Source organism: Ammospiza caudacuta, chromosome 13 (genome assembly GCF_027887145.1).
Source record: "Ammospiza caudacuta isolate bAmmCau1 chromosome 13, bAmmCau1.pri, whole genome shotgun sequence".
In the NCBI taxonomy this organism is placed as follows: domain Eukaryota; kingdom Metazoa; phylum Chordata; class Aves; order Passeriformes; family Passerellidae; genus Ammospiza; species Ammospiza caudacuta.
Genome location: NC_080605.1, coordinates 21681089 through 21690347, shown reverse-complemented (window position 1 = coordinate 21690347; position 9259 = coordinate 21681089).

Sequence of the window (9259 nt, the reverse complement as noted above, 5' to 3'; positions counted from 1 at the left end):
TCACAGAAATCAGACACTTGGTTTGGGGAAAAAAAACCACAAAGAAATTCCACTAAATCTTTATCTTCACAGGTAAAACACATTTAATTGCACAGCCTCACAAAGTGGTGTTTAATCACCATTTGGATTTTTGCTCAATGTACATGGGCATTCCAACATCTCTAGCAAAGCCCACAGTGAAACTGCAGGACCTAAAAATATTGAGTATCCAGTCCTGAAACTCTTCCAAAGCTACATCCCCCGCAATTAAAAGATGACACAAAGGATAACCGAGTCCTTCCACTTGTTTTCTCAGAATTAAAATGAAAAATGGCAGAAAACAGCCCAAAATTTAGCTGAACATCAATTAAATCCCTTACTTGCAGACGTGCCCAGTTGGCTTGCCCATGGACCACATTTGCTAGCCACAGGATGTGTGCCAGTAGTTTCCTCTGTGGTCACTGCCTGGGGATACCAGTGAGCCCAAATGTTCCCTGTGTGGGTGCCCTTAAGAATTCCCATGAAAATCTGGACCTACACATCTAAAACTGCCCTGTCTCACAAAGCCTGGAGCCTTTTCCTTCCCATGCCAGCACTGTTCCCCTGAACATCAACATTTTCCCCTTTTTTCTCCCCACACATATCTATTTCTAACTTTGGAGCAGTACTTTCGACTCTTGCAGGAACCTAAAATGCTTTAGCAGGAACAAAACTCTTCAGTGATTACTGCCCACCCCGGATTAAATCCCGCAATCAGGAACTCAATTTGCATTCTCAAAGTGAAATCCATTGTTATAACCACAGCCACGGTTGACACAGTAGAATAAGCCATTGTTGAAGTAATTCCTGCAAAAGGTCAGACACTTAAAGCCTTCAATTTTACTTGACAACCTCTCAGAAAAGAACAGCACAGCTGCTCTGGGTCCAAATAAGCCACACTGACCACCCTGTTTACTTGAGCTTGGACTGTTCTCACCCATCACAGGCTTTCCTGGCTGTAAAACATGCTTTGGGACATTTGGGAGACCTCAGCATCCACAATCCTGAGAATATTTCACTCTCTCGAGGAGCAGCACACAGCAGTTCTGCCTCTGCAGCTCTGAGGGTGCCATGCAGAAGGGATGCAGAGCTCCCAGTTCTGTGCTAGAGCATCACCATGGCTGGACAGCATGACCTAAAGGCCCTTTCCAACCCAGATCATTCTCCTATCTGCTCAGTGCAACAAGAGTGTGTCTTGTCCAAACCAGGACTTCTGCCAGGCTGGTTACCCACCCTAACCTGTATTTTCCTTATGTGGGCTGTCTCTGCTTTGGGTGGGGAGGCCCTGGCACAGATTGCCCAGTGAAGCTGTGGCTGCCCCAGCCCTAACTCCTGTCTCAGTAAAAAGGCTTTTACTTTTTAACATTTTAAAACCTATACTGTATTTTACACCCCTTTTAAACCACCATTTCTGATTGCTTGGTTGGGTTTGGCTGATGGGTTCATACAAAATTCTATTTGGTAGCAAATGCAATGTGTTTGCGGGTATTGTTGTGATTCATACAATTAACCTTTTCATTTAGCATAGCTGCTTTAGTCAGTAAAGTAGAGGAGAATTTCATAGAATATCTTCAGTGCTGCTACCATGAGTAAATAATGTTGTCAATAGCTTGGAACTTAAAGTATTTTTGTGAAATTAATATTGCCTCTCTCCAGAAAATCTGACTGACCTTGCCAATGCTGCTCCTTAGTGCAGAATGATTGGGTTTAGGGCCACACCTGCTGGTGTTAGTCCCAAAGTGCTTTAAAGCACCCTTGTGTATCCCCACTCACCTTGGGCTGGCTTCACCCCCGAGTGGGGAATCTGAAGGATTTCTGTTCCCACTCAGGTCTCACCAATCACAGAACCCATCTCACACTCGTGTACAAGTCAGAAACCAGAGAGGCTCAGGAACAAACCACAGCCAAACCTGGCTGGAATGAGCCAGTTTGTAACAGTTAAATTTGGGGATCGGGCAGTCACAAAAGACAAAACTCTCTAAAGACTCAAGGAAATTATAATCCATCCAACTAATACAACTTTAATTATATCAATAAGCAGAGAGAGAACCAGACTAGTTTTTGGGATAGGATCTAATGTATGCATAATTTTTTGTGCTATTTCTCCACTGCTTTTAAAGAACATCCAGAAATAATCAGTATGAGCAAATCCTTGAGGCAGAATTTTAATAATGTAGCAACATCATATAATATTTAATGTGTCTTTCCTCAATGAGGAAAACAGTGGTCAAGCATTGGGTATTTCTTCAAAACAATTTCCCACTTGCAGAAAATTGCCCCACTTGGATGAAACATGCTTTTAGGTATAAACTTCCCAGAATGCTTGAATTAAATAGGATAATTTTTTTTAAGTCCAAAGAAATCCACAAATGGAATGCAATTAAAACATATATAATGTAACTAATATGTCTGAGTTAGGTGTGTAATTATAAACAAACTCTAATTAATTTCCTACCACATCTTGGCTATTATCCCTGTTTCACATGAACCCATTTATGTTCATTTGCAAATGAGGAAGGGAAAATAGCTGATGCTCTCTTGGTTTTGTTGTCTCGTGGCTCTGCCCCCACACAGACTCAGCTCCACCATTCCTGCTGCCTCCCAGGGACCTTCAGGGAGTGAAGGCACCAACATTTGGTACCAAAATCTATGTTCTCTGTCAAAATGAAAATAGTAAGCCAACCAAAGAGAAGCCCAGCTCCCTCAGCCACAGACTTTTCCACTGGGGCTTGCTCTGAGTCTTCCTAAAATTCAACCCAAACTTGGAGAGAATGAGAGTAAGAGAGATGCTCCTCACCCTCCTAAGGAAAATACAGGTCCAAACACTGGAGCAGCCACACTATGACCAGCCCTATGGCCCCTGCAAATTTTTTGAATGCTCTCACTTTTATTTATTACGCTGAAATCAGATTTTTTTTTTCCGTAAAGCTTCAATGGATGAGAACACAGGATTTATTTTCATTTATTTTCTCAAGTGATCAAAAAGTAACAGATTATTCAGTCAGTGCACATGGGGAATATATTTACTAGTGGATTAAATGAAACCATAAAATTTATTAACCACTCCTTAGCTGCCACATGTCCCAGGCAGTGGAAGCAAAGGGCACAGGAGGAGAGGAGAGGAGAGCTGCCCCAGCCCTGGAGCCACAGCCCTGAGCTCCCTTCCCTCGGCCAAGGAGCTCAGCACTTCCCAGAGCTCTCCCAGGGGATCCATCTCCTGCCCTGCCTCCCTCTCCCTGACACACCTTGGACAGGAGCACACACCAGCACACCACACAGGGAAAACCACTGACACTGTGATTGCAAGGGGATGGTTTGATTGAAACCCATGACAGGCCCTTTTCTGATTCATTCCTTTGGGCTGAACATCATTTTTGTACCTGAAATAGATTTCTTATTTCTCTGGGCTCCTAATTGCAAAGTTAGCTTCTGACCCACTGGCATTTCCTAGTTCTGATTTTAAGGCCAATCTCAATTATCCCTGTTTGAATTTTTTTTTTTTTTACTAGAATCATGAACAGTTTGAGTTGGGAGGGACCTTAGAACTCCTCTGGTTCCACCCCCCTGCTCTTCCACTGGACCAGGCTGCTGCAAGCCCTATTGGGGTTATCAGCCTGGTAGCTCCAAAGGCAGAGCACAAGTTTTCCTTTGGAGTTCCTTTGTTTTTGCCATTTACCAAGAACTTTCATCAATGGACCCAGCTGCTGTGAGTCCCAGACAAGCTGTGAACTCTTTTTCATCCCCGATAACTCGGAATAGGAAAACAAAAACCAGGATGGAACAGTGTCTCCAATATTAACAACATGAATGTTTATCAGGTATTTACATTTTAGCTTATTCCATTTCCATGCCACACCAGGAACCCCCAAACCCAGATGTTTCCCAGCACTGCTGGGTCCTGCTGCACCTGCAGCATCTCCACTGCTGCTCCTGCTCCATGGGAGCTGGGTGGATTTACCTCAGGATGTACAAACTGATCCCATTTCTCAGCTCAGGAAAATCAGATCCTCTGCCTCCAAACAAAATAAATAATTGCACTGTAAGCAGCACAAACATTCCTGTGCAACCAGGAGGTTTAAGATAAAAGCACTCAACTTAAAATAAAGAAAAAAAAAGAGCAGGAAATAAAAAGGCATCACTCCCAAGGACACCCAAACCCAGCCCCACATCTTCGGGGGGAAAATAAAAATCTATAAGTACAACTGAGGCTTCTTTATTGCTGTCAAGTGGCAGGAAGGAGGCTTTTTGGATTGGAATATCATCAAGATAAAGAGCAGCCTAGAACAAAAGCTTTCTGCAGCAAAGGGCAGTGTTTACTCTCCTGTCTGACTGCTGTCTGAGCCGATCTCCCTCACACATCACTACTCCTCTGCACCCCACAAAGGTGTTTTTAAGGACACTGATGCCCAGCTGCCTTTTCTCCACTCTGCTGGACCCTTGGGCAGCACTGGGTGGGGCAGGAGGGGCCAAGAGGCAGGATAAGGTTTGATGCCTGGTGCCCATGTTCAGCCTGTCCTTTCCACCCAGGAAAAGGCAGCAATGCTCTGCAGCCCCCCAGCTCCAGGTGCTGTTGGCACAGCAGGGCCATTCCCAGCCGGGCTGGGACCCTCAGGAGGGATGTGCTGATCTGGGCTCACCAGAGCTGCTGTCCCTGCCTCGGCTACCTGGGCTGGGGCTGCACTAAGCCCCCATTGTGTTCAGGCAGCAGAGGAGAAAAATAGGGATATTAACCTCTAACACTGATGAAAATAATAGCCACAATAAAACCAGATGAAAGCCACAGTGGCAGTAATTATTCTGCTCTCATTTACCCAGGAGCAAGCAGAGCCTGTAGGAATTCCTGGTCCCTCTGGCCATGCACAGGGCACAGCAGGGCTGGGGGACCCTGCCCTGCCACCCACGGGGTCAGTGCCTCCAGCTGCTCTGTCTGGCAGAGCCCACTGTGGAAAACCTCCTGGGCTGGATGTGGGAAACCCAACAGCAACGGGCTGAGTGTGCTGAATTCTTGCTTTTGAGTCCTGCTTTTAAATTCCTACAGACCTGACTTAGCAGACAAGGGGGGGCCATAAAAGCCAGCCCGTGAAAGCAAAACAGACCTTTCAGGATTTCCCATGTGCACACGGCAGGGAAACCAAAACTCCTTTTATTTGTTCACCCCTTTGTGCTCCTGGTGCACCCACATCCGGATCGTGGATAAGGGCGTAGAACCAAACACCAAAGACAAATTCCCAAGGATGGTGTGCAACACAGGCTTTTGTGGGGACAGCTATAAGCATTGCTATTTAAAAAGCAACTGTTTCTTCTCTTCTTCCCCACACACACTTTTTTTTTAGATTCTCCATGTCTGTAATTAATTTTTGACATAAATAGCACAATTCCTTTTCATGAGTGATCTTAGTTATTCTCAGGTTTAAATGTCACTCTTTCTGTGAAATCTTCTCATTCAATAATCAAGTTGCAGCTAATAAAAAATTCAAAGATGCATCTAATAATAATGAAATAGTAGCAGCAAAAAACATGCACCTGTATTTATGCCAAAGAACAAGGGATAGAAGAGACAAAAATGTAGGGAAAAAAGAAATTAGAGGGAAAATCATGATATTGCTCAAGTGCTGCTCTCACACTAAGACCAGGGGGATTGGGATAAGGCTAAAGTTAATTGCATTTCCAGATGACAAACCTCTCACCTCTGAACTGAATGGCTCTTTATAAAAGCTATCAGTAATAAACTGTAAATCTCAGCTATGATTGCAAATAAAGGTCATCCCTTTCATGCTGCCACTTTCCTAGGCCTTATTATATTCCTGTCTGAACCTTTCTTACTTCTTAAGGTGTGCTAGCTGCCCATATAAGCAATCAGGGAGGCTTTTTGATTTTATTTTGAAAGACACAAGGCAATGGGATTTCCATTCTGGCACCGCACTGATCCAAAATGGAAAATCACTGAATTCTGACAAGCAGACAGAATCCTGCTAGCAGAATTAATCTTCATCTTATATTAATGCAAAGAAAGGCAATCCCTTCCCCTCCTTCCCTCCACTCCTGAAATCTGTATTTCCTCCTTCACCAGTACCAATGGGCGTCTCCAATTTTCCCTTAGCCAAATGTGAAGATTACTGTGGTAATACCCAGGGGCTGAGGCCACCCTGCTGCCCATCCCCAGCAGCTCCTGCTGTCACTCAGCCCATGCAGGTGCTCCTGGACTTGCCTCACCAGACTCTGCAGGGATGTGTGGGATGCTGGGCCCTGACTGACTATTCAGAAAGAAAATTCTCCATCAGAGATAAAATTTACCTCAGCACAAACTCTCCTGAGTAATTTTTCTCTGCAGAATACTCCATATTTGCGAGCACTAAGATTTCTGATACAAAAGAATCCACCCCTCAAACCTGCTACTGTGAGAACACAGCCTGTTCATTACAGAGGCTTCAATCCAAGCAGGAAAAATATTAAATAAAGAGTGTGATGAATCTGGGAACATCATTTCCACTCTGTACCATCAGGTCACCACAACAGCTCGTTCCTCACAAGTCCTTTTTGGATGGCTTGGTGCTGGCAAGTCCAAACAGCAGGAATGTCAGGGAGGGAGGGAAGGCAGCCCATGGGACAGTGCAGATCTGGCTCTTGTTCCAGTGCCCCGAACTCCCGGGTCAGAATGCAGAAGCCAGTCCAGGCACTGTGATTTCAGACCCACAGGGGATGTTCTGCACGACCCTAAAACACGAGGATGGTCCTGTGGGCCCCAGAGATGGGACAAAGCCAATGCCCCTCTCCTCCTGCCCATCCCACTGAGCTACGCCACAGCCAGACTGAGCAGCATCTGCCTCATCAGCCTGACCACGCTCAGGGGACACTTGCTACATCTGTCAAGCAGGATGGGAGCCCAGAGATAGCCAGGGACCAGCACAGCACATTCATCTGCAGATCTGTGAGGTGACTGGGCACCTGGGGAATCCAGGCAAACTTAGCTTTACCAAATGTTTATGTTTGCAGCATATGCAAATAGGGAATCTATTTGAGCAGCAGCCTGGAGCATCTATTGGACCCTTTAAATAAAGAGAAAAAAAAAGGAGATACTCAAATTGCACAGCAACTGGTGTAAGGAACAAATAGACTTGTCTATGGGATGGGATAATTGTCTTCCACATCTTCAGGCTCTTGGAAAATGTGACAATGGCATCTCTGAATGAGGCTTCTGACAAGTCCCAGATGCAGCCAGGTTTCATTTAGTTTCGCTTTTAATTTCAGCTGCTCATTTGAAAGTGATACACTGATAGCTCTAGTCAGAGGCAGGAAGGATGCACTTCGGTACAGCACCTCAGCAGCATTCCTACTCTTAAATTACACCAGCCCCAAAGCACCATCCCTCCAGCCCTGCATGGTCCTGCCAAGGTACCACACTCCTCATCCTTTCCACCCCTGAACACCAGTCTTGGAAAGACAAAAGAGAGACCTGTGATCAAAGGACTGCTGCAGCATACACCCATTTCCTATGTGTTTTGTTTGCTTGGCCATTTTTACATGCACTGGGTAATTTGTGCAGAGAGAAGCAGCTCCTGGTGAACACCTGGCCCCAGCTGTGGCCCAGGGTGGGCACAGTCCCCCAACTCCTGGGGCACAAGCTGGAGACAGCCATGGTGCTGCTGGGGACTCAGTGCTATTTATTGTTTCCACTTTTTCTTTGATCTTTAAGACAAAGCCCTGGGTTTTCCCAGCAGATGGTGAGTGGGGAACCCTGAAGTGGCACTGTGTGGAAACAGCAGCCTCATGCAGCCAGAGGCAAATGCCTTCCCCCATCTCTGCAGGCCCCAAGCACCATCCTCCACGTTTCACCTCCTGTGTCTTCTCACAGCCAGGAAGTCACATCTTGTTCCACACTTCCCATTCAACCTTCTGTCTAGATGCCCAGAAAAATCAAGCAAACCTTGTGCAAATAATGCAAGGCATTAACACTCTGTAGCACATGATAATTACCAGCCTTCCTCGTGTGGGAACATCCCTACCCTGGGTGTGCTCTCCAGCTGTAACCCTGAGGAAGAGCTGGGTTGTACAGAACACATTCAAGTAGCAATTCTTTCACAATACAGCTGCTTGCAGATCTCCTTCAGCACCCATGCAGATGCTTACTCATCCCAGGAAAAACAAGAGGAATGTGGTTTGGGAATTGCCACTTGACTAAGGATGTAGGATTACAGCTACACCAAGTTGAACTGGAGAGTTAAAGGAGGATCTACTCTCCAGACATCTCCTGGGCACATGGTGCCCATGCCAACTGACCCTGCCCCAGATTCCTGCTGGGAGCACCCCTGGGCAGAGGCTCAGGCAGGGATCAGGCCTGGGGGCTCTGGGAGCGAGCCAGGGCTCCTTCCTGCTCAGCACAGAGTCGCCTGAGGTCCTTCCACTGAGGACAACAGGACGAGCACCTGCAAACAGGCTTTGAAACCTGACTTGGCAATGAGATGTGACTGTCTCTGCTGTGTCTAAGGCCAAATACTCTTGACATGGAGGAAAATTAATTTGAGGTCTTGCTGCAAGAGCCACAGCCTGAGAGGCTTCTCCTGGCAATCCCTGTCTTTCTGCACGTTTGCATCCTGAGGATTAGAACAGCTCCCAGGCACCACATCAGCTGCAGGACCTCCATGGTGAGCTGGGCTGGGTCAGGATCACCACACCGTGCCCAGAGCCTGGCACAGTTGTGGGAGCAACCCACACATTTCACCCTGGGCTGCACCAACAGCACCCAGGGCAAAGAGGAATCATTGCACATGACAAGATCAACTTTGACTCCAGCAAAAAAGCCTCGGAGAAGGGTCCTGCCTGCCAGGTCCACCTCCCTCCCTCTCCTTGGGATGGGGCCCACAGAGGCAGGAGGAGCTCCCTGTCCCCACGGCACCGACGGGGCTGACAAACCCTGCAGGGAGAGGGCACTGGGCAGCCCTGGGACGCTCCCTGGGCAGGAGCAGGGGGCTGCAGGGACTCAAGGGACCTGGCACCTCTGCTCAGTCCCCAGGACCAAAGGGCACCTCTGCTTCGACACTGGCTGGGCACATCATCCAACACATGTGCAGCTGTGTTTACTGCTATTATTAAAAATAACTACAGCACACAGCAACCATGTAAAACTGAACTAATTGCTTGAAACAGAATAAAAATTCCATTGTGTGGATAATGCACACACGTTACCAAACCTTCTGAATTCATGGGATCCCAAAGAATTATTTTAAAATTGCTGGTATAATAA